Genomic DNA, 25,922 nt, shown 5'->3' with positions numbered 1-25,922 from the left:
CAAAAAGATGTCCTTTGCATTATAGGGGACTGGAATGCAAAAGTAGGAAGTCAAGAAATACCTGGAATAACAGGCAAATTTGGCCTTGGAGTACAGAAAGAAGCAGAGAAAGGCTAATAGCATTTTGCCAAGAGAACACGCTGGTGATAGCAAACACCCTCTTCCAACACCACAGGAGAAGACTCTACATATGGACATCACCTGAGGCAAAGAAGTGATTGATTAGAAAAGACCCTGATGCTGGGAAAGATTGAAGGCAGGAGGAGAAGGGGACGACAGAGGATGAAATGGTTGGATGGCATCACGGACTCAATGGACATGAGTTTGAGCAAGCTTCGGGAGCTGGTGATGGACAGGATAGCCTAGCGTGCTGTAGTCCATGGGGTCGCAGTCGGACATGACTGAACTGAACTCAAAGAAACAAACATAAAATCTCAGCAACAGAATTCTCACTGTGTCAGAGAATATACGCTTTGGTTGCTTTTGATCGGGAGGAATGAAGTTATGTATCAGAAGGGTCAAGACTTAGGTGTGTGTGTGATGAAATCCCACGTGGTACATCAATTCCTATGGAGGACCTCAGGTTCCTGGGCAGCATCCCTGTGGGAAATCACTTGGCAAAGAGAAAAGGATCAGGGCCCACTCCATAAGCACCACTGTGTTAGAAGCTCTGAAGGCTCTTCCTGTGGCCACTTTGACCTTGGAGATGACTTCTTGGGACCTTGCTAACAGGAAAAGAGGGAGTCACCACTTCCAGGCAATTGTAAGGGACAGGGAGATTTCTGTGCCTGAATTTATAGGGTTAATTAGATATTCCTTTTCCTTCCTCTTACACAACTTTGCTCTTCCTGCCTAGGTTTATATCAGTCTCAGGGTTCATCTGAGGTGCTCCACCTTTGGACTTCAACAAGACAAACAATGGCATCTACCCAAGACCTAGAAATTGCTTTCAAAATGTTAAAGCATTGAGGAGTAAAGAAACAAAGTCCAAAGAAACTCTCCAAGCTATAACTTGTTTACCTTTTTTTTTTTGTCATGGCATATCTCATGGGAGATCTCAGGGACACAACCTAAGATCCAACCTGTGCCCTTTGCTTTGGGAGCAGAGACTTGACCTCAGGGCTCCCAGGGGAGTCCTCGAAGTTGTAACTTTGTTTCTGTGAGTCTTCTGACTTAGATGCATCCTCCAATCAAAGGTCTACTTTTCCCTTCATTTTAGCTGAATCTGGCTCAAATGGGTGGGGCGAGACTCTTCTGTTTTCTATTGTATTAATGGGCAAATCAGCAAGATTTATGTCAGGAAATCTCACTGGGAAGAATGGAGTGGCCTGCCAGAGCCACCCAGTTCCACAGCAATAATATTTGAATTGATATCAAGGGAGCACTTCCCAAACAGGATTCCCCAGAACACTAGTTGGCTGAACTGCTGATTTTTTTTATTTTTAAAATGTTCATACCGTTGACATCAGCAGGCTTGCTTCATGTCAGCTCCTTCACTGCCTCACCCGGGAGCAGGGGCTGCTTCAGCTGCTCTGCCTACTTTTTGTCTGTGATGACCAAGGTGTAAAAGTGTCTGCTGCATTGGACTTGAATCTTCACATTATCCTTGCTTTTCTTCAGCTTGACAGACTGGGTCTTCTTTTGCCTGGCCGTATGCAGAAAGTCCTTGATTTTCTCAGTTTTGTGAGGCGTGGTGATGAGGAGCAGAGAGCGTGGCTGAGAACAGCAAGCGGCAAGAAGCTGGACTGCTGATTTTTTGTTTTGTATTTTAACCATTGTGTATGGTCCAAGGAAAAGAGTGTGAAAAATCCCTTTTTTCTGCAAGGCATAAGGAGAAAGAGGGGAAAGGAGATGCCACCATAAGGTTCCAGAGAATCAGGGGACAAGTCAGTCCATTTCACTTTCTCTGTCTGAGGTAAGGTCTCAAAGACCCAGAGGAAAGGGGAGAAGGTAGCTATATGGACTCAATTTGCTTCTGGGCTTTTTTTCAGAGCCTTTCTGGTAGTCCTTGACAAATTCAGCTGAGTGCCACACTTCACCAGGGTCAGGGATCCAGATCCTTATGTACTGAGTGAGGGATGGCCTCTGAGAGTGGTTCTCAACCAGAGCATCTAAGTCTACAACTGTCCTGGAGCCCCATTCTCTCCATACCAAGCTTTTAAAATGTTCCCTTTGAATCCCCCCTCCTGGGGGTTTCCTAGGTGACACTAGAGGTAAAGAATCCACCTGCAGTGCGGGAGACCCGGGTTCGATTCCTGGGTCAGGAAGATCCTCTGGAGGAGGGCATGATGGCAGCCCATTCCAGGATTCTTGCCTGGAGAATCCCATGGACAGAGGAGCCGTCAGCCATGACTGAGGACTTAGCGTGCATGCCTGGGGCTTGAAGTCGAGGGGAGGTGCCACCTCCTGGGTTGGTGTTGAGGAGGGACCCTCAGCACAGTTTCCTCCCCGGGGCAGTCTTTCTGCAAACCCTCCTTCTCCCCACTCTCTCTCTGCCCTATAATATCTCCTACGTTAGTCAAGAATTTAAAAGAGCAGGTAACCACTTTATAGTTAAACCCTTAAAAATAATTTGCATTTGGACTCCTTTTGGAATGCGGCAACACTGGTATCTTTATGCCTCAGTTGAAACTTCAGTTTTAATTCCTGTTACAAAGATGTTTGTATGCATATCTTTGAATTTCTCTTATACAGTAATTTACTCCGCGATGGCTCTCCGGAAGGGAAATCATTGGTTCAAAGGACTTGGAAAGAGTATTTTCACTCTAAATGTGTGGTTGTTTTCCTCAGCCTTGAGACTGAAGGGGAGGGATGAGTCTGACTCGGGGATGAAACAGGTTGTTATGGGGATACTAGACCCTGTGTTAAGTGGTGCCAGGGTGGGTACTGGAATTCTTCTAGAAACCTATAATTTGCTTACCCGTGTAGTGCCAAGAGTTTGAGGTTCTTCATGCCACAGTTCTTCTGAGCAACATCCAATGCAGGAACAGTTAGAAAGGGACAAGGCCCATGTTTGCAATGGAAATGGAATCTTAGATGTCAGTGATGAGAGGCGATTTCAATACTGATAACTATTCCCTGGTGGCTCAGTGGAAAAGAATCCACCTGCAGCGCAGGAGACACAGGAGACTCGGGTTTGATCCCTGGGTTGGGGAGATCCCCTGGAGGAGCGCATGGCAACCCACTCCAGTATTCTTGCCTAGAGAATCCTATAAACAGAGGAACCTGGCAGGCTACTGTCCGTGGGGTTGCAAAGAGTCAGACACGACGGAGGCAACTGAGCACACACACATATTTATAAAGCATTGAGCTCGTGTCAAGCTCTTTCTTAGCTACAAAATGTGTGTTAATTTCTTTGGACCTTATGTCAACTCTGTGGAGAGGCACTATTCTTCTTCCCATTTTATAGATGAAGAGACTGAGGCACAGAGAGGTTAAGTAACTGACTCAGCTAGCAAGGGGCACAGCTGAATGTTGCAACTATGCCAATGGCTGTCAGTGTGTGTCTAACCATTGCCTCAAACTGCCTCTGACACTGAACACAGCATTCACTATTGGGATTGTCCTCAGAGGTGTTGTCACATTTCCAAAGAAGACTGGAAACGCTCTCAGAACGAACCTGGTTTCCAGGGATGCCAAACCTGAATGTGCAAGGGAAGAGTTGAGAGGGTGCTTGGTAGCTGGCTTTGCTGCCTTTGCTTCTCTTACCTTTGGTGGTGAAGTGGGGCCCACAGCACAGTTGTACTTGGTGCATAATAGATGCTCAGTCAAGGGCCATTGTGTGACTGGATAAGTGATACAGCCCACATAACCAATGACACAAACGCCTGCTCTCTGCATTTGTGTTTTCTATCTCACTGTTATCTCCAATTGTCATAGCAACAGTGTAAGTTAGATATTATTACTCCTGAGGAATAATTATATAACTATATAAATGAGGAAGCTCAAGTGCAGAGTAATTAAGGGTGTTATCTTGTCTAAGGACACAGAACCCATCAGCTACAGATTCAGGTTCCAGACCACATCAGTCACCTCTTTTATTCACCTAATATTTCCCACTTATGTCTTATGACTTTTATAAGAGTAATATTAAGCATTAGCTTATGTCTGTCCCCTTAAAATAGTCCATTGAAAACACCCAGCTAGTTTGTGCCCATTTAGATTCCTCAAATTCAGTCTCACTATTAAAATACTTCCTTGTGTCTCCAAACTGATTGTTCACATCGTCTTCATTAAAATTAAACCAGAATAATCTCTCCATAATTCAGAACACTATTGGGTTTGTTAGAAAAATCCCTAATTGCATTTTTCTCACATGACATCTTTTGGAATTAATTATTCCATTCTGTCATATCCGCTTTCTGCACACAAGCCCAGCAGCTCCGTGGGGAGCCTGGGAAGACCTTTCTTCATTGTGTTTTCTGAGGGTGAGGATGTCTTGCTGCCAGCATCACAGGAACAGAGGCCCTGACCTGGAGCCAGAGCATCTGAACCCAGGTGGTACTCTGCCCCTCACCAACTGCTCTTGACTTCAGTTTTCTCCTCCATGACACGAACAGGTATATGAGAGGTCAAGGAAGTGGTAGGTGTGCCCAGGGCAGATGTCACTAATCTCTCCAGGAATCCCTCCTTGTTGATTCTCGATGCAGTTTCTCAAGCAAGTTCTACGGATCCATTTTAGGTGAAATCTATTATAAGTCTGTGAACGTTAGTTGCTGCCTTTGGTAAATAAGAACGCTCATTTCCTGCACAATCCTACTCTTAATGTTTGTGGTCTTGCAAAAGAGCATAAATGGAGCCCACGTACTATATGTCTAAATATTTTAAGTTATAAATTAAGCTAACTGTTAAATAATACATGTTTCACTTTCCTGTCTTGAAATATGTAGCTTGACTATAACCTGGAATTCTCCTGCTCCTTAGAGTTCCATACTGGAATGTGGCAGGATGGGGAAAAATGGTTTACCACTTTTCATCTAATACCTGCACTCATTTATGAAGAACTTTGTGTGCAAGGGTGTGGTCACCCCAACATTCACACTCTGCCCACACTGCTGACCCTGCCACCCCTCAGGCCCAGATGTGAGCATCCTAATGGTGCAGTCAGCGTCAGGATTTGGGCAAGAGGACTGTACAAAACTTGAACTTGGGAGGCTCTCTGGGGAGATGGTCTAGGATTGTGGCTATGGATTTCAAGTTGAAACACCCTATAGGCCTTGTAGACTCTTTAGCTTGTGAGAAAGGGACGGAAAAGGGCTAGAGTGAGCTTTCTGAAGAGCAAGCTGCCTCTGGTCAGATTGCTTCTCTAGACACCACTGAGGGTGAGCTCATCCTTTTCACCACCGGTCATTTGTGACCATCTAAGTGGACTACTCTCAAATTTATGTGCATGCGTGCTAAGTTGCTTCAGTCATGTCCAACACTTTGCGACCCTATGGATTGTAGCCTGCCAGGCTCCTCTGTCCATGGGATTATCCAGGTAAGAATACTGGAGTGGGTTGCCATTTCCTTCTCCAGGGGATCTTCCTGACCCAGGGATCGAACCTGGGTCTCTTGGGAGGTGGGTTCTTTACCACTAGTGCCACCTGGAAAACCCAGTTAGAATGAGATTTAGGGTCAAATAGGGTCAAATTTAGAGTCAAATTTTAAATGTAAGGATAACAGAATGTTTACAGGCTGGGAAAAGGAACTACTAGAGAGGGAAGGTGGAAGGTATAAGAAAGAAGGGATAAGTGACAATGCGAACAGAGGATTGGGGTCCAGAGCACAGGTGGGGGGTTAAACTTTGAACCTGAGGTGGGATTCATTTTCCAGAGTTGGAGATAGTGGCAATGTGGGCAAGTTTGTAATTGGGCTGTTAAGGCAAATTGTGATTGCTTAGATTTTTTTTCAGTAAAGAGATAAAGCTACATGCTGAGAGTGAAGGGAGAAAAATGTGGCCTGGGGATTGAAGTAAAGTGTTGAAATTTTGGAGTCACTGCTTAGTAGAGAATGCAAAGGTTGCTGATTAAGACGGTTGAATTATCTAGTGGCACAGGGGCAAAGTTGAGTATGTTGAGTGTGAATGCTGCATGGCAAAAATCTGTGAGATTTTGTGATTTTTTTCCTTAGAAGTAGTTAGCAGCCCAGGTAGTTGGCAGAAGAGATAGTCTATGTAAATGACCTGGAGTAGGAGATGCAGGGCTGACGTGCAAATCAGTTAGAAGAAATGGGTGTTTAAGGGAGGGGTGTGCATGTATGAGAGTAGAATAGGTAATCCTTGAGCTGTAGACCCGGAGACTGAATAGGGAGAGACGTGATGCCCCTAAGGGGTTGACCCACTCTAAGCTGAAGTCAAGGAACAGTGTATGGAGTGCAGGGACGAAAGAACTGGATGATAAGGAGAACCCTGGAGACGAATGCTCAAGATTCCAGAGGAATAGCAGTTGCAGGTGATGACAAAGCCTTGGATGAGGCCTTTGGAATAAGTGATATTTGGCTGGAATGGAAGTGCCGACTGAAGTCGAGGAGATCATGCACATTCGACATCAAGGTTAATTAGATTTTACACGTTATGAGAAATTGACAATAATACAACAATTGTAGGGAATTTTAACACCCCACTTACATCAGTGGATAGGTCATCCAGAGGAAAAAATCAATAAGGCAACAGTGATTATAAATGATACAATATATCAATTTGACTTATAGATATCTACAGGATATTCCTTTGAAAAACAGCAGAATTCACATTCTTTTCAAGTAAACATAGAATGCTCTCCAGAATAGATCACAAGTCTCAACAAATTTAGGAGGATAGATATTATGTCAAACCTCCCCTTCTCGTTGACCACAGTGGTATGAAACTAGAAATCCATTACAGGAAGAAAAATGGCAAAGTACAAACACATGAGGCTAAACGACATGCTAGTAGATGTTACACATTGTAATTAAAGAGTAATAAAGGGCTTGATGAAAAGAAAAAAGCTGTTAACACTATATATAGGATCCTCATCTTATTTAAGGCACAAATTTATGGACATGCTATCCACTCTACCTTTTTATTTATTTTCATGTACAGGAGACATAGAATACCATGGGGAGATGGGGCTATAGGGCGGGAAGGATGGGGTGAATCGTGAGGATGTATTTTGGCTCCTGCCCAAGGCTGGCAGGGAGGCATGTCGGTTCCAAGTGGCATGTTGTGCTTGCCGGCCGGTTCTAGTCAGGACTTGGTAAGGATGTGGGAGCTGGTCTGCCAGGTTCCATACAGGTTCAGCAGCGCAGGAGTCAGGGACATTGCAATGGACAGTCTCAGAAGACTCAGCTTTATGGGGTTGATTCCTTGAACTGGGGCTGATGGGAGAAGCGAGGAGAGTGAATGGCAGAGGGAGAAGGGAAGAGAAAATCATGTTTTTAAAGGCTCATCAAGCACGTCACATGCCTTCATTTAATTCTCATGATCATCCTGCAAAGGAAGCACCATTATTCTCATTTTATAAATGACATGTCAGCTTGCCTGTAACATGATGTGAATTTCTATAGCGATGGAGATTTTTCTTCCTGAATTCCAAAACTAGACAATGCACACATGGAAAGTCAAATAATACAGAGAAATAAAAAAGCAAGTCAATAAGCAGCAGAGCTTTCACGGCTGCCTTCGGCTCCTAGACAATATTTTCTCATACCTTTCCTGTCTCTTCTGTTTAATTGTGGCTCAGGGCCTATCTGTTTCATCATTTGACAGGATTCAAAGTGCTATTTCTAACCTTCACCAGTAAAAATATTCAAATTGCAGGCTTTAAAGAGTAATTCACTTCAGATTGTCTCTCTCTGGGGAGGCAGTTCTGATGAACTGGAAATGCTGCATTGCAAATTAAAACCACAGATACTGGTTCTGATCCTTGCTACTGACAAAATATGGGACCTTTGGCAAGATATTCAACCCCTCGAGTGTCCTACCTCTAAACAGGGAAAATGATACCTGAATTGCTCACCTTACAGGATTGATGTGTGGGGTAACTGAGATGGTGAAGGTGAGAAGGCATCAGTGTTATGCTGTTGGCAAGGACTGGTCTTCTCTAGAGGCAAGGTAACTCAGAACTACCTATTTTATGTCATGCCACAGGCAGCGTGGACTTGAAACAGCTGCACAAACCTTTATCTGAAAGCTTTGTGGCCAGTTTGTGTGTGTCAGAATGAAGCTGCCTTTTCTGATTTTAGAAAGGCAAAGCGGTGCCCATGCTGCATATTAGTTACCCCTCTGGGAGTCCAGGCATTTCCCCGTGGCTCAGTGGTAAAGAATCCACCTGCTCATGTAAGAGAAGTGGATTCATTTCTTGGGTCAGCAAGATCTCTTGAAGAAGGAAATGGCCACCCACTCCAGTATTCTTGCCTGGAGAATCCTGTGGACAGAGGAGCCTGGTGGGGTACAGTTCTTGGGGTTGCAAAGAGTCGAACTGAGCACCTACACACACAACACACAGTAGGCTGAATAGTGGCCTCCCAAAGATCTCATGTCCTAATCCACGGAACCTGTAAATGGTACGTGGTAGGAGAAGGGATATTTGTAGATGTGACTGAGTGAAGATTTTGACATGTGGGATGAACCTGGATGTCTAGTTGGGCCCTGAATGTCATCAAATGTGTACATATAAGAAGAAGGCACAGACTGTTTTGACAAACACTGAAGAGAAGGTGATGTGACCGTGGAGGCAGAACCTGCAGGGATGCAGTCACCAGTCAAGGAATGCCGGCAGTCACCAGAAGCTGGAAGAGGCAGCGCATTCCTCTAGAGCCTCAGGAGGGAGTGTGGCCTGGCTGACACCTTGATATTGGCTTGGGGAAACTGATTTGGACTCTGGCGTCTGAAACTGTGAGAGAATACATTTCTGTTGTTCTAGGCCGCCAAGTTTGTGGTAATTCGGTACAGCAGCCACAGGAAAATAATTCAGTCAGGTTTGCTGCCAAATGAGTTATGAAAAAAAATTCGAGCTGTCAGTATTTTGCATTTGGGAATTGTAAATAGGGTGTTGATATGAATCTAGCACTGGTAACCAAGTATCTTTCAAAGTGGTTGTTAGGCTATTTGCTCATTCACAGCTGATCAGAAAGGTGGGGAGGTGCCTAGAATTGCTGGAGAAGGGGGTGACAGAGGATAAGATGGTTGGATGCTATCATCAACTCAATGGACTTGAGTCTGAGCAAACTCCGGGAGATGGTGAAGGACAGGGAAGCCTGGTGTGCTGCAGTCTGTGGGATCACAAAGAGTCCAACGCGACTGAACACCAATAATAAGTCACCCACTCTGCAGCGAGATGGACATTGAGGTATTTTGGGGGAGGGGGGGAGGGTGAGCCTATCCGGTAACAACATTTGAACTGGGAGGCGGGCAAGGTGTTTTACTTAAGTGAAAAGTAAAAGTGTTAGTCACTCAGTCCTGTCTGACTCTGCCGCCCTGTGGATTATAGCCTGCCAGGCTCCTCTGTTCATGGAATTCTCCAGGCAAGAATACTGGAGTGGGTTGCCACTCCCTTCTCCAGGGAATCTTCCCGACAAGGAGCACAACAATTTCTAGCCATGAATCAGGAAAATAGCTAGTCCCTTCAAGGCATTCTGTAAGTAGCAGAGTATCTCACAAGTTTGTGATTCTCAAGAGCCCAGGTACCAGACACAGGGAAGGGAGTCTGGGTATCAAGTAGCAGGTGAGGTTCAGGTCAAGGGCTAAGGAGACATCAGTGGACATGGATTTCTGTAAGAGAAATTGAAGAAATAGGGACTGATGCAGAAGCTCAGTTGTATCAATGTGTGTGTTCAGTTGTATCAATGAGTGAGTGTGTGTGTGTGTGTGTGTGTGTGAGATACTGTTTAGGGTACTTGGATGAGAAAAATTCTTTATTACAGAACATCTTGAGGTGAGTGGGAAAGGTGACTTGGGAAGAATATAAGCTCTGCCAGTGTCCTGGGCCAGACTAGCAGCAAGAGAAAAATTCGAGTGAACCCCACAGGGTATGACTTGGGGTGCAAAGCAGGAACTTGAACATTTTTTTAAAGGTATTGTTTCAGTTCAGTTCAGTTCAGTAGCTCAGTCGTGTCCGACTCTCTGTGACCCCATGGACTGCAGCACGCCAGGCCTCCCTGTTCATTGCCAACTCCCAGAGTTTACTCGAACTCATGTCCATTGAGTCAGTGATTGCTTAGTTTTTTAAAAAAAAATTATTTATTTTGTCTGTGCTGGGTCTTCACTGGTGGCATGCAGGCTTCTTCACTGTGGTATGGGCTTGGTTGCGGCCTGTGGGATCTAGTTCCCTGACCAGGGATTGAACTCGAGCCCCGGTGTTGGGAGTGTGGAGTCTGGGCCAGTGGGCCGACAGGGAAGTCCTCTGAATTATCCCTGATGTGCTCATCACGGGTCAGAATGACCAGGGGACTTGACCAATACTCAAGCCAAGCCCAAGGAGAGGGGAGCTGGTCTGGAGTAGTTTTTTCTTCACACCAAGCTGCCTAGGGAGTGGGGGCTAAGTGGGATATGTGGGGACAGAAGGGTGAGCCTGCAGTAGAGAGCCATGGGCCACTGAAGGGCAATCTCTCAGGCAGGTACACACATGCGCACACACAGGCACACACACACGCACATGCGCACACACATACACGTGTGCACACACATGCACATGCATGCGCGCACACACACATGTGCACACACCCACACACACATGCACGCGCACACAACCACACACATGTGCACACACACACCCACGCACGAACATGCATGCACACGCACACACACGCACACCCACCCACACCCACCCCACCCACCCACACACGTGTGCACACACACATGCACACACACTCACATGCGCACACCCACGCACACACCCACCCATCCACACATGTGCACACACACACCCCACCCACCCACACACATGTGCACATGCACACCCACACACCCACGCACATGCGCACACACACACCCACACACATGCACACACACATGCACACGCACACTCAAACCCCCACACACCCCCACACACACCCCCACACCCATGGACACACACCCACACACACGTTCACATGCGCGCACACCCACACCCAAACACACCCCCCCACGCACACCCCCCCACACATGCACACAGACACACACCCCCACACACACCCCCCACACACCCCCACACCCCCCCCACACCCACACGCACACACACCCACACGCGTGCCGCACACACACACACACATGCACACACACATGCACACGCACACTCAAACCCCCACACATCCCCACACACACACCCACACCCACAGACACACACCCACACACACGTGCACACACACCCACACCCACATGCGTGCACACCCACACCCACACACACCCCCCCCACACACACCCCCCCACACATGCACACAGACACACACCCCCACACACACCCCACACACACCCCCCCCACACACAGCCACCCACACGCACACACACCCACACGTGTGCCGCACACACACACGCACACACACACACATACACACACACACCTGGTGTGGGAGGAAGCGGAGAGGCAGAGAGGACAGTTGCTGATGCTGTCAACATCTTTGTCTTCTTTCGTTTGTTTTAAAATCAACTTCCTGATGATAAAATAGTCCATGTATCTTGTCATGGATGTGAACTGACTTAAAAATCTCCATTTTAAAACTCATTAAGTTTATCTGAAGGCTATTTTAAAAGTTATGATCTAATCTAAATGGCCAACACAGGGCCCAGTTAAGTAAACTGTGGGCATCTATGCAGCCAAACATTTTACAGTCATTAATATTATGTTTACAAAGAGTTTCTAAAATCTTGGGAAAATATTTATGTTATAACGCTATGTGAAAAAGGCAGGATACAAGACTGTTTACAGAATATGAAGAAACAAAAAAAATTTAAAAACTATGTATGAAAAACTATCTAGTAGGAAATCCATTGAAATATTTATACAATGATAGTCTCTGGATAGTGGGGCTAATGGTATTTTTTAAAATCGCCTCTCTGGTTTTCTATTTTCCTAATTATCTATACCTTTTCTTTTAGTTATTTTACTTTAGTTTATGTTTAGTTATTTTAGTTTATATATTATATTACTTTTGCAAGGGAAAGGACTCAATAAACTCTCCTTTTTGAAAGAGGCTACACCCAACTTTCCTGGACTTTGTTTAAAAGTTTCATAGGGCAATGGTATCTACAAAGTAAAATGTTATTGCATTAGCATTTCCAGTTGTATGAACTCTAGATACAGAAGGTAAAAAATAAATGGCTCTTCCCCACTCCTGCCCAAAAAGCCTAACAACTAATGGACTTATTGATATATTTTTTTTCTTTTCTCATGAAACCAACTGGCAAGAAACTTCAGGCTGTGGAAAAGCACTTGGAACAGATCATATTATGGTGCAACAAGTCTTGAATTTGCCACTTAAACAATTTTGCTGCAGGAAGAGCCTGCTTTCAGAGGTGGGTGTGGAAGAGGAGTGGCTGCCTCTTGCAGATTTCCTCTAGGAAGCGAATCCTTCCAGGCTCTTCTCAGACATTCTCTTTAGATTCCCCCCAGTGCCCCAACCCTGAGCTGGAGTAAATGTCCGCCCTGTGCACGTCTCCATCACTGTCCACATCGTGTGACATCGTTTCACCAATGAGGTGAGAGTCAGAGAGGCAGAGACTGTTTCACCTGGGCTGGTCTTCACAACAACTAGCAGAGCTCTTGGCAGATGGCAGGGGCTGAAGAAATATTTGTTAGAGAAGCTGAGCAAGTCACCCAAAGTGTGAGAGAAACTGTACAAGCTCCCTAGGGTTGCCATGATGACATACAGCAAACTGGGTGGCTCAGAACAATAGAAATTTATTCTCTCCCAATCCAGGAAGTCAGAAATCTGAAATTGGGAAGGCTGGTTTCTTCTGCAGGGCTTTGAGGAAGGGTCTGTACTATGCTTCTCTCCTGACTTCTGGTGGCTGCTGGCAATCCTGGACATCCCTTGACAGGCATCTGTCCCAGATAGACTCTGCTTCCATCTTTATGACAGTACTCTCCATCTGGGTGTGTCTCTTCTGCATCCCTGTGTCTACATCGCTTTCTTCTTATAAGGACATCATTCATATTGGATTCGGTAAGACGCTAATTCAGTATGAGCTCATCTTGACGATGTCTGCAAAGACCCCATTTCTAAATAAGTCATGCTCAGAGATACAGAGGTTAGAACTTGAATATATGTTTTTGGGGGACACAAGTCAACTCACAACAGAAACTATAGGGAATTTGAAATTGAGTGAAGTGGCAATAACCCAGCCATATACCCAATGCAATATAACGACTAGGCTGAGAGAGCACCTGAGTCACAACCAGCCATCAGGGGCCAGAAGGAGAGGTGCTGGGTCAGCCCTGCTGGGCGGTAACATGGAAAGTCAAGCATGTGAGGATGAAGAACGAGAAAGGAAGAAACTGAGTTTCAGAAATTGGGCCAAGTTGCCAGGCATGAGGAGAGAGGAATTTGGGGTCAGTGAGGGAGTACAGTAATTTACCAGCATCTATCAAACCGACCCCTGTCTTGTCCACCCTGTTTATCACTTGTATATCTGGTCATCTTCAGCTCATGGTGTTTACCTAGTGTGCATGCGTGTGTGTGAAGTCGCTTCAGTTGTGTCCGACTCTGTGTGACCCGGTGTAGCCTGCCACACTCCTCCAACCATGGGATTCTCTAGGCAAGAATACTGGAGTGGGTTGCCATGCCCTCCTCCAGGGGATCTTCCATTACTTTACTTAGCATCTGACCTGCAAATCCACATCAGAGGGTCTGGCATGAAATAAAATAGGTAGGAAAAGAGTTAAGCAATTTTCTACTAGGAGTCATAAAAGAGAAAATATGTGTTGACGCTATGTTCTGTGGGAAACACACTGAGCTACCCTCTACAGTTGTCCTAATCATGTATTTTCTGGCACATAAATCCCATAAGAATAGGTAGCATATTTAGCAAAGACTAAATATTCATGAGAGGCTATATATGAAATTTTATATGCGATGTATAGCTCTGTGGTTTGAAGAGCAAAAGATGACATGTTGTCACTTCACTTTAAAACTAGAATTAAAAAAATATGTTCATTATTCATTGTAAAGAGCAATTGATAATAACAAAATTGGAAATAATCTCCATAAATGAACACCCTAAAGAGAAATGGTTTCCGTATGCTGTTCCTTTGGGAGAGTCATTTTCCCTGAAATCTCAAATGAACTGTTCACTGTTGAACCTGAGAAGACTGTGGGGTAGAATCTTAACATTTCCAAGATAAGGGACTCCAACCCTTTCATGTTTGCAATCCCTTACTATTTCTTGACCAAGAACATCCAAACTTATGGAGATCTTCAGACTTGAATATCAGAAGGTTAAAGGAGAAATGAATGAACTGAAATGCTCTTGCTTGGCTCAGGGCTATGCCATTTGAGTTTAGTTTAATTGAAGTAAATACATTACAAGTTGAGGAGAAACATGAGGAGGAGGTGGCCTGAGGAATGCTGAACTAGAAGAAGGGGGAGCCCTGGGATGTAGATCTATTAAACTCCCAGGAAAGACTGCTTACTCCCCATACTTCTGAACAGGAGACTGGGATTTGCAAGGGCAAAAAAAAGATGAGACCTGGGCCTTGTCAAGTGCAGCCATAGTTTTCATGCGGGCTTTGAGTATCTTTTGATAACCAAACATATCTTTTGTAACCCAGGCATAAGGGAAATATTTTTCCCACCAAAGGAGCTAGACCAGATTTGTGGGATGAGCTGTGAGCATTCCAGCCTCAAAGATAATGAAGACTCAAGAAGTTTTCTTCTTGAGCAAGAGTTCAAGAAAAGTTTATACTGACTTCACAATTGGCTCTGACCAGAAGTTCCAGCACTGTTCTATTTGAGGTATTAACTTACTTGACCCCTAGTTTGTATGTGCAACTGGCTAAAGAGAGAGGGGGGCAATAAGAGAATGTATTTTAAAAATCTGACTTTGAACTATGCCTGGTATGCCAAAATATTTAATTCTTCAGTACTTGGCATTTAGAGTAGAGGGTGGATTTAAATAGAGGTTGACCAGCTGGCTAATTACATGTTGCTAGCATCCTCTTCTGGCTACTTATTGGATGATCCTGTTTATGTCAAAAGCTGACTCTGTCCTTTATCCTCTCTCATGGCCAAGAAATGGAATGCCATGCATTTTACTCAACATGAAATGTTCTGGTGAAACCCAAGGCAACAAAGCCCCACTTCACTCTCTTGGTGGGCCAGACAAAGCAGGTGGTAGGAGAGACCCGGGGAAAGGCTTCCAGGACAGGCTGAAAACGGCGAACAACTAGGATTCCGGTTTACCATCTTCTGCAGCTCCTTTTAGAAAAGATAATTTCCTCTCCTTAAGATATTGTCGAGTCAAAAGCTATTGGGGGGGGGGGTGGGAGGGAGGCCTACGAGGGAGGTATATGTATCAGTTCAGTTCAATCGCTCAGTCATGTCTGACTCTTTGTGACCCTATGGACTGCAGCATGCCAGACTTCCCTGCCCATCACCAAATCCTGGAGCTTGCTCAAAGTCATGTCCATCGAGTCAGTGATGCCATCCAACCATCTCATCCTCTGTCATCCCCTTCTCCTCCTGCCTTCAATCTTTCCCAGCACCAGGGTCTTTTCCAGTGAGTCAGTTCTTCACATCAGGTGGCCAATATTGGAGCCTCAGCATCAGTCCTTCCAGTGAATATTCAGGACTAATTTTCCTTTAGTATTGACTGGTTTGATCTCCTTTTTGTCCAAGGGACTTTTGAGTCTTCTCCAATACCACAGTTCAAAAGCATCAAATTTTCAAAGCTCAGCTGTCTTTATGGTCCAACTCTCACATCTATACATGACTACTGGAAAAACCATAGCTTTGACTAGACAGACCTTTGTCAGCAAAGCAATGTCTCTGCTTTTTAATATGCTGTCAAGGTTGGTCATAACTTTTCTTCCAGGAGTAAGCGTCTTTTAATTTCATGGCTACAGTCACCATCTGCAGTGATTTTGGAGCCCTAGAAAATAAAGTCTGTCACTGTTTCCATTGTTTCCCCATCTATTTGCCATGAATTGATCGGATGCCATGATCTTCATTTTTTGAATGCTGAGTTTTAAGCCAGCTTTTTCAGTGTACTCTTTCACTTTCATCAAAAGGATATAGGTACACATATAGCTGATTCACTTCATTGTACAGCAGAAACTAATGAAACATTGTAAAGCAATTATCTTTCAATTAAAAAGAAAAGCTCCTAATGGCACAGTCAAGGCTAGCTTTTTCAGTGTGAGAGCAGAAACTGACCCCTTAAAGCTGCATCAGTCTGTCTGAGCTCTGCGTATAACGTGAGGGTGAGGTCAGCAGAGTTAATCACTGTAAAGGGGCGGGGGGTGGCCTCTACTTGCATGATTTAAAAAAAAAAAATGGGTCTCCAAGGACCTCTGAAGTGGATTGCACATAAAAGGAACCAAGTACAAATTTGATAGAGCCTGGAAGAAAATGATGCACAGAGATAGAAGGGAAATGAGGGTGCACGTGAGGGTCACATGCTGGATGTATCACCTCAGTCCAACCATAAGAGGCCCATCGAAAAGGCAGACTCTGGTAGGAACTGCAAACTCACATGCCTCCAGGCAGAGACTCACGGATAATGTAAATGTTAGAGAGTATAAGACTATAGAGAATGTCAGGGACCATGTCAAACTGCAGCACACTTATCTGGTATAAAGGCATTAAAAAAAAATTAAAAACACCATGCCCACCAAACAAAACCTATCTGTGAGCTGCATTTTATTCTGTAGCCAGCAGTTTGTGACTGCTATCTAGTGAGAACTCAACTTTGAGGGTCTGAAATTTGGGGCTGTGTTTATTTGTTGAAAGTGGCTTGTAAAGCTGCTTCACATAAGGGAAAGCTATTGTCCAAACTTCCTGTCATGATGTCAGATTATGTAAAATTCCTTTTTTTCCCCTGTTCTTTTTCTCTTGTTGAAAAATGAAGACTACATCCTTGGAAGGAAGGCATTCATCTTGGAAATTGTCAGGCGGGCTGCCCTTCACTTCCTCAATGAAGAGCTAGGGTAAACACGCTGAGAATCCCCCTTCGTCACCCACCCTCACCTCAGGGGTTATCAGCACACCATTCTGGGCCTCTCCTTAATTCTAGGCACACTCTGCTCCCAGCTCTGTCCTCTCCAAGTCCCAGTGGCTCCATGAAGGAAGCAAGCCATCACAACAGTTAAGTTTTAGGTCAATTTTGTGAATAGGGCCGGAAGTTTTTGTTGATTAGAAGGAGAGATTACTTTGTTGCTTTGTGTAAATAAATCAAAATAAATTCTTCTTAACATAGGTGCTCCTATGGGGAGAAATTTGAATACATAAGATCTACAGTTGGGATAACCTATGGCTTTCTATCCTCTAGGGCCCTAGAGACCTCTCACTGGAGAATTTCTGAACTCTTCATTAGGGACATTATTTAAAAATAGCTTTGCTGTGTGCTGTGCTTAGTCGCTTAGTCTGGGTCTGACTCTTTGTGACCCCGTGGAGTGCAGCCTGCCAGGCTCCTCTGTCCATGGGGATTCTCCAGGCAAGCATACTGGAGTGGGTTGCCATGCCCTCCTCCAGGAAGACTTTCCAACCCAGGGATAGAGCCCAGGTCTCTTTACCATCTGAGCCATGAGGGAAACCCTTGGTGTTAAAAATAGCTTTAACACATGGTATATATCCCTCAAGCACATCTGAGGCTAAACATTATGATAGCTCCATGCTACTGGCCTTAGCTCACCCCTCTTACTGTTGCTGAGTTTCCCAGCATCCATTGTGCTCAGACGGGAGCTTCTGTGCAAAACTTTCCTCTGATTAGACCATAGCCTTCAGGATCTTTTGCCATGGTCAGACATAAACATCCTTACTCCAGACTGCCAGAGCAAAAATAACACTTGCAAATAGTTTCCAACTGCTTATTGCCTACCTAGTAGTTGTATATGAAAAGTGAAACAGAAATATGTATCAGACGGGTGATACAAAGAAAAGAGCGATCATTCTAGCTGGAGCAGGAGGCTGGAAAAGCAGATCAGAGCTAGGCTAAGTGCAGTGTTTCTAGCCTGAGGAGTTCAGACATCTTCCTGATGTAGGGAACCCTTGAAAGTTTTTGAGCAGAGATGTAAAATGATGGAAGAGACTTTCTAGAAAGCTTGACTTGGCAGACATCTGCAAGGTGGTTCAGAGGAGGGAGAGACAGAGGCTTAGAAATCAATGATAATAAATCCAAGCATTAAACCTTCTATAGACTTATAGTGACAAAGGGATACTGAGTTATAGTGAAAAATAGTCAACATTAACTGCATGCTCTGATGTGCCAACAACTGTTGTATGTGCTTTATGAGCATTATTTAATTTAATATTTGCAACAGCATACTTTTTTTAATATTTATTTTGATTTATTTATTTTATTTGGCTGTTTTGGGTCTTAGTTGCAGCATGCAGGATCTGCAGTCTCCACTGTGACATGCAATATTTTCAGTTGTGGCATGTGGGACCTAGTTCCCTGACTAGGGATTGAACGTGGGCCCCCTGTGAAGGGAAGCATGGAGTCTTAGCCACTGGACCACCAGGGAAGTCCCCTTCAACAGCGTTCTTAAATATCACTCTTTTGCAGACAAGAGAACTGAGTCTCAGAGCAATGAAGAGACTTTGTAAGCATTACCTGGCTAGGAAGTATCAGAGCTGGGGGACAAACCCAGGTGGTCTGGCTTCAGGGCCCTCGTCTTCAACCATGCTTCCAAGTTTTTATTTGAACATCTCAGTCCCTGGCCTTCCTGTGCTGAGGCTGGGACCCAGCTTGGGAACACTTTCATCACGCTACATCATTGTTTGTTATGTTTGTACATAGACGTCTACCTTAGATGGCATGTTTGCCCAGATGTTGATTTCAAGACACTCAAAAGACTTGCAAATGCTTGTATCTAATTCAAAGGACAGGCTTCCCAGATGGCTCAGTAGTAAAGAATCCTCATGCAAAGCAGGAGACACGAATTATCCTTGAGTCCAGAAGATCCTCTGGAGAAGAAAATAACCATTCTAGTATTCTTGCCTGGGAAATCCCTTGGACAGAGGAGCCTGACAGGCTACAGTCCATGGGGTCTCAAAGAGTCAGATACGACTAGTGACTAAACAACAATAACAATTCAAAGGAGACTTGTGAGCAAAGAAGGGAAAGACGAGGCACAAATACCATGAAAATATCTCCAGGAGTGCTCATCACATTCTCGCAGAGGAAGGAAGGAAATTCAGGACTTTTGGCCCTGTTACTTTTCATTAAATATTAATGATATAACTTCTCTGGCCTCACTGGCCGTGGTTCAGTGGATTTTGGACTCATTTACTTCCAAAATGAGAGATCTGGAACTCACCTGATGGTAAATTGCTTAGTATTTTGCTGGCTCTTTCAGTAACTATCAGATAAGAAAAATTTACTCTGAACTCAAACTGACTACATGTTTTTCTCAAAGGTACTGTGTAAGATTCCTAAACGTTTTGAGCCTTTAGACAATCTAGGCCAATACAGTTCTCTAAGAACAAAACCAAGAATAGTTGTTTGCCATTTAAATTTAATACTATTCATACAAATTTTAAGTCAGGTGCAGATTCAACCAGAAGGTGGCCTAATTAGATCATGCTTAAATTGAGGTAATGTCATATAGGTTGCATAGAACAATTTACATTCTTTTCTCATTGAAAAACTTCCTTGTATACAGACATCCATGAACACACAGAACATTAATTTTGGCTTGGGTTTTGGACTTACATATTTACTCTTTTACACTGTTTAATAACAAACATAGCAAGTTCAAGGAATTCTGTTGCAGAGAAATAGACAATACCTTGGTTGTAGACCTAACATTTTACAGATTATTGTCATCCTATCAGGCAATGGAAGAAGTTTACACATGGGTATTTGATTAGACATCAGTCTCAACAAAACATTGATTGAAGACCTGCATATAACTTAATCCATGTGATGCCAATTTATTGCTAGTTGGATTCTCAGTGCTGAATTGCATCATGTATAAGTTGTTTACGGTTTTAAGTAGATGCCCTCTGGCCAGGTGTAGCTACACTTTACTCCATCAGCAGATAAATTTATTGATTAACTGTTAAGATCTATTTTTAAGTTAAAACTTTGGCCAGGCAGTGATTGAAACGAATTTATTTTTGCAAACAAGCAGATTACAGAGGCAAGTAGGCTTGGAAGGATAATTGAGAAACCTTGGAACCATTTTCTTTAGGGAGTTAAATGTCTTTATTCCATAAGATGAACATCTAAGTCTGCACAGTAGAGGTTCTATAAATGTTGGCATTTAAATAAGCATTAATAAACTTTCAGTTTTCTCTAAAAATATGTTACTGAAATATGTAGGGCTAAGGCTATTAGAAAACTCATGCAACTTGTTTGAAAAAGTTAAAGTAATTTTTATTTGATTTAGTATGGGTCCAGCTTTAGTCAGAATTGATAATAAAAAGTAGGACATTTTTTTTTTCAAACAGTAGAGAAAGTTCATCAAATCCTTGAGGAAAAGTTTAACATTTGGGTCACTCTTCCTAATAATATTGGGTTGCAGAATTGATATCGATCGAGGACTAAGTATTCTATTTCTGCTTAGGAGCTTTAAAAATTGATTTTAGAGAATCAGTTTTTAAAAGTCAACCTTCCTCAAATCCAATTTCTTATTAACTTTTTCCTTTACATTATTTTTACTGTATTTTCTTTAATATTTTGCCTATAGTACTGAGACTTTTTCTATTAACTGATAAAATTCCTTAAAGAGGGTTTGGGTCAGATGACATGTTAAGAATAATGTTAAAAAAATTTTAAACTGTATAATATGCAAACATCTTCTAATAAAAGACTCAGATGGTACTGTTTGAAAGACTCCTCCCACTACTGCCCCCAACATTACTTCCAGCTGTAGTTCTGTGCATTTAGTTCACTTCAGTTCAGTTGCTCAGTCTAGTCCGACTCTTTGCGACCCTATGGACTGCAGCACGCCAGGCCTCCCTGTCCATCAACAACTCCCAGAGTTTACTCAAACTCATGTCCATTGAGTCAGTGATGCCATGCAGCCATCTCATCCTCTGTCGTCCCCTTCTCCTCCCACCTTCCATCTTTCCCAGCATCAGGGTCTTTTCCAATGAGTCAGTTCTTTGCATCAGGTGGCCAAAGTATTGGAGTTTCAGCTTCAACATCAGTCTTTCCAATGAATATTCTGGACTGCTTTCCTTTAGGATGGACTGGTTGGATCTCCTTGCAGTCAAAGGGACTCTCAAGAGTCTTCTCCAACACCACAGTTCTGTGCGTGGTGCTTTGCATATACAACTGTATTGGCACATATAGATTTTCGAGTCCCCCCTTTACTTTTCTATTCCATTACCAAATTCATTTTGTCAGTAAAGCAGTACATGTACCAGACTTAAAAGGATAAATAATGTTTACTTCCTCCAGCTAGTTAGTAGTAAATTAACAGTTGAAACAAGAAGTTAAACACATGTATCTCATTAGGGAATCTTTTCTAAGACCCTATTACTCCTGTCCACAGGTGGGTGATTCTTCGTTAGTGTCCAGGGAAATGTAGGAGATGTGCCACACTCTGTCCAGACCCTTAATTTGTTTCTATTGCATAGTATTATTTTTATGATCAGAAAGAACAGGGCCCCTGAAACAGATTTTGTTTCATCCATGCCTTCTTTGTTTCATCCATCCATTTTGTTTCTTCATCCATGCCTTCTCTTCTTTCCTTCTGGTCTGTCTTATTCTCCCATGATTGCAGTTGATCTTTTTTTAAGATTTTTTTCTTTTGATGTGGATCATTTTAAAGTCTTTACTGAATCTGTTACAATATTGCTTCTGTTTTATGTTTTGGGTCTTTGGCTGTGAGGCATGTGGGATCTTAGCTCCCCCCGCCCCCTCCCTGATCAGGGATCAAACCCGCACCTCCTGCGTTAGAAGGTGAAGTCTGAACCACTAGACTGCCAGGGAAGTCCCAGTTGTTGATTTTTGAGATAAACCATACATTTATTTGACAAGCGGAGTCATATTTGTCTAGTGGGTTACACCCAAATGTCAGTGAGCACTGATTTCCTGGCATTGTGGCACAGTGAATTCTATAGACAGAGAGATTCAAGTTTGAATCTGGCCCTCACCTGCTCTGTGGCTGTTAGCAACTTCATCCAGCTAACCTTAGGATCCTCAAATAAAATGGGGGTAATAAAATCTACCTTATATATGGCTATTGTGAGGAAATAATGAAATAATGTATATAGTATGTAAAATTCCCTAGGTTAATCTCTCAGTAAAGGGTGGTTATTATCACAATAGTGTCAGCACTTGCCTTGAGGATGATGGGGGACACAGGGAAAAGCTTATAAATTTTTTCTTTTTTTTTTTGCCCCTGGAGAGTTTTTGCCTGTACTCTTTCCTAAGCTCTGAACACTTTCTCTTTTCCTTATCTGACCTGGACCTTCAAGTTTAGGCTTCAAATTAACTTCCAGTGAGGCTTTCTCAGGCCAGCCTGTTTCAATTAGACTCTCCTCCCCATTTCTTTCTTTTTATGCTTAGACTTTGATTCTCAGAGTAGTTTTAGATTTATAGACTAATTAGGCTATATAGGCTAGACTCTATAGACTAATTAGACTCTATAGGCTAGACAGTATGCAGAGTTCTTAGGCAGCCCCTGTGTTGTTTCTCCTAGGATTAGCGTATAGTTAATATGTTAATATAGTTAATAAAGGGAGGTACAATTGTTTCAATTAATAAACCAACACTATTGAAGGCAATGGCAACCCACTCCAGTACTCTTGCCTGGAAAATCCCATGGATGGGGGAGCCTGGTAGGTTGCAGTCCATGGGGTCGCTAAGACTCAGACACGACTGAGCAACTTCACTTTCACTTTTCACTTTCATGCATTGGAGAAGGAAATGGCAACCCACTCCACTGTTCTTGCCTGGAGAATCCCAGGGATGGGGGAGCCTGGTGGGCTGCTGTCTGTGGGGTTGCACAGGGTCAGACACGACTGAAGCGACTTAGCAGCAGCAGCAGCTATATTAATATCAACTGAAGTCCGCATTTTATTCAGGTTTCCTTAGTTTTCATCTCATGTCCTTTTTTCTGTTCCAGGGTCCCATCTAACTCTCAGTAAATCTTGATGCATGGTTCAGCTCCTGGGAAGGAATTTTCTGAATTTGCAAAACCTTTTGTGGAGAAGTGGAGAAAGGAGGGATCAAACGTAAAGTGACTCAGACAAGGCCCTGGGCAAGGTATTTTGAGTTAGATTAAGTCCCAAGCGGTAAGTACGAAAAGTCCAGAGGACAAAATCAAAACAGCACAGTGCAAGATAGGGAAAGGTGGGGCTCAGCTTCACGTGGTGACCCTCGTAGAACTAGAAGAATGAGTGCTGCTTTATTTATAGAACCAGTAAGATAGTGGGACCGAGGGAAGGCCAAGGGCAGGAAGTGGCCTGTCAGCTTCTCCCTGTGCTGGTCTGACCCCGACTGTGGCCACCCTGTGTCTCCCCTTTAAGGAGGATGTGGGGAACTGGCCGAACTCCAGAGAAGAGCAAAAATGTAATTAAGGCTTGGGAAACAGGGCTGAGAGCAAAGGCCGCAGAGCTGTGGGGTTATTTAGCTTAGAGAATAAAGGTCTAACAGATTGGAAGGGTCAGTATATGAAAGACATCGGTTGTTTTCCATCTCTGCAAATGACAGGACAAGAGGAAAGAAGTTTATACTGCACTCTAGGAGGTTTTGGGCTGTGAGAATTATTACCAAGGAGACTGTCTGGCTCACACTGGCATCTGAAAAGAAAAGGATTTATGTATAACTATGGAGAAGGCCATGGCACCCCACTCCAGTACTCTTGCCTGGGAAATCCCATGGAAGGAGGAGCCTGGTAGGCTGCAGTCCATGGGGTCGCTAATAGTCCGACATGACTGAGCGACTTCACTTTCACTTTTCACTTTCATGCATCGGAGAAGGAAATGGCACCCCACTCCAGTGTTCTTGCCTGGAGAATCCCAGGGACGGGGGAGCCTGGTGGGCTGCCATCTATGGGGTCGCACAGAGTCGGACACGACTGAAGCGACTTAGCAGCAGCAATAGCAGCATGGGGATACAGGGCCTTCCCTGGTAGGAAAGAATCTGCCCACAGTGCAGGAGATGTGGGTTTGATCCCTGGATCGGGAAGATCCCTTGGGGGAGGAAAAGGGTACCCCATCCAGTACTCTTGCCTGGAGAATCCCATGGACAGAGGAGCCTGGGGTAATGCTTTGGGGCCTTCCTGGTGGCTCAGATGGTAAAGATTCCGTCTACAACGCAGGAGACCCTGGTTTGATCTCTGGATGAGGACGATTCTCTGGAGAAGGGAATGGCAACCCACTCCAGTATTGCCTGGGAAAATCCTGTGGACAGAGGAGCCTGTCCTGTGTACACAGGAGGCAGGCTGTGTGCGATCCATAGGGCTGCGGAGCTGGACACAGCTGAGTCCTGAGCACAAGCATGCGTGGGGATACAACATTCACAATTCCCGGGAAAGAGAAGGAAGAGAGTGTCAGATACTAGCCTTTGGATTATTTTGAAAATAAACCACTTCTCCTTTGCGTAAACTCATAGTTGTTTACCATTTAAATTCAGTTATTAACAAAAGTTGGTCTGAAGGTATAGACATAAATTAGATAGGTTCATGATTTCTTGAGACAAGGTCCTGCCCCATTCAATTGAATTTGGCTAACAGCAACTAAAATGCTCACAGGTTACCTTTATTTACCATGTCTTGATAATTTCTTTTCCCACTTCTTGTTACTGAGTTACATTTTCATTACATCTCAGCACATGGCATCATCAAATCCACCTAACTGTATTTTAGAGGTTGCTAACTGTGCTCTTTTAGTGATGACAGGACTGTAGCAAAAACACAAACTCCTCTTATAACATTTACCTCCATAAATGGAAGAAACTCCATTCTGTGCGTTATGTATTGAGAATAGTACAACTTCAAACCCTCAAGAGTACATTTGCTAGAGCTATAAATAAGATAATCACAGAATATTAGCCATGGGAGAGGGCTATGCACAGGAGAAAACAAAAGCCCAAGGATCTTGGTGAAAATTGGATTCTTTCATCAGCCCGTAATCTGAGTCGTGTAATCTAAAGTAAATGAAGTCCTTGATAGTATTGATTAGATGAGTCTGTGATGGCGGCTCCCTTTGTTGTTTTGGTTTTGGAGATGTGTATTATAATGCCTGAAAGCTGGGAACATCTTTTGGGCTCTTTTTTCCTTTAGTTTGTCCTTAGCGTGCTTGCATGCGAAGTCACTTCAGTCATGTCTGACTCTTTGTGACCCCATGGGCTATAGCCTGCCAGACTCTTCTGTCCATGGAATTCTGCAGGCAAGAATACTGGAGTGGATTGCCATGCCCTCCTCCAGGGGATCTTCCTGACCCAGAGATCGAACCCATGTCTCCTGTGACTTCTGCATCGCAGGTGGATTCTTTACCACTGAGCCACCAGGGAAGCCCTTATAAACACAGAATCACTGGTAAAGAAAGTAGTAAGTGTACCACATATTTCTATCAGCTACTTGGGCTTTTCAGCAAGATGCCAGGTTTCAAGTCAGCAAAATTGCCCTAGAAAGACCCTCAAAGTTAGCGATATTTAATTCCTCGTTTCCTCCAAAGTGGACATAAATAAATGTTTTCCCTAACCCTTTGCAGACTGTCTTTCTGCATTAAAGGATGAGAGAGCCAAGTCCAACCCCACGTCCATTGTCTTGGATATGGTTGTAGTTTTCTGATGATGACAAGCTCACAAAGCAAGTTCGACTCTATGATCTGACAGAAAAGGTTTTGTTCAAAGTGAGTTATGATTACTTCAA

The 25,922-nt window shown here is 43.8% G+C and overlaps 1 long non-coding RNA gene across 1 annotated transcript; it reads left to right on the top strand.

Annotated features, from left to right (window-relative positions):
* The first annotated feature begins 1,802 nt into the window (after positions 1-1,802).
* Positions 1,803-25,922, top strand: LOC122698865. Its single transcript, XR_006342444.1, has 3 exons — positions 1,803-1,915; positions 23,172-23,311; positions 25,762-25,922. It is a non-coding gene; the product is annotated as an uncharacterized LOC122698865 (long non-coding RNA).

The sequence above is a fragment of the Cervus elaphus genome, chromosome 8 (assembly GCF_910594005.1).
Source record: "Cervus elaphus chromosome 8, mCerEla1.1, whole genome shotgun sequence".
In the NCBI taxonomy this organism is placed as follows: Eukaryota; Metazoa; Chordata; class Mammalia; order Artiodactyla; family Cervidae; genus Cervus; species Cervus elaphus.
The sequence above is the reverse complement of the archived record's forward strand: the minus strand, read 5'-3'. Positions and strand labels throughout refer to the sequence as shown.